This window comes from Myotis davidii, unplaced genomic scaffold (assembly GCF_000327345.1).
Source record: "Myotis davidii unplaced genomic scaffold, ASM32734v1 scaffold1573, whole genome shotgun sequence".
NCBI classification, from domain to species: domain Eukaryota; kingdom Metazoa; phylum Chordata; class Mammalia; order Chiroptera; family Vespertilionidae; genus Myotis; species Myotis davidii.
In genome coordinates, this window is record NW_006284623.1 from 2,762 (window position 1) to 3,701 (window position 940).

The window sequence follows — 940 nt, forward strand, 5'->3', positions numbered from 1 at the left end:
TCTCACATTTCTATGTTTGTCTGTCTGTGTCTGTACATATACACACATATATCTACATGTCTACACAGGCACCATAGAAAAATGTACATATGTATATTAACATGTAAAGGCTATATGTGCCGGGGGGGTTTATTTATCTTTTTGTTTAGTTTTATAATTTTTTTAGTATCTTGTTTATTTTTCAAAATATATTTTTTATTGACTTCAGAGAGGAAGGGAGATAGAAACATTAATGATGAGATAGAATCATGGATCAGCTGCCTCCTGCAGGCCCCTCCACTGGGGATGGAGCCCGCAATCCGGGCCTGTTCCCTGACCTGGAATCGAACCCCAACCTCCTGGTTCATAGATCAATGCTCAAACACTGAGTCACGCCGGCCGGGCTTTCAGTGATTTTTAGAGAGAGGAAGGGAGGGGGAGAGACAGAGAGACACACACACATCGATTGGTAGAGGGATGTGCCCTTGGAATGGAACCTGGGACCTTCCGTCCACAGGACGACCCTCTCTCCACTGAGCCAAACCGGCCGTGCAACAGTTTATTTCACCATATTATTTTAATTTTATGTTTTAGTTCGAGGGAATAGAGTTTATTGTGGCAGAGTGTCACACACGACTGAAAGTGCAGACATTGGTAACATCTCTCTGCGTCCTCCATCGGGTACAAGTGTGACAGGTTTCCTGCGTTCCGGTTCCCACCATCACCTGCACGGCTTCCTCACTCTGACCCGGGGACGTTTAACCCGACGGCTTCTGCTGACGCTCTGGTTCCAAACAAAACTCTGCATAAGCTTCTGGGTCCACCTCATCATCAATATCATCCAAGTACGGTCACCACCCCGGACACATCTGCTCCATTTTCTTCACAGTCTGCAGAAAGAGTCTTCTCTTCAAGTCACTCTTTTTTGTTCTAATAAATTGTTATTGTTGACAGTATCACA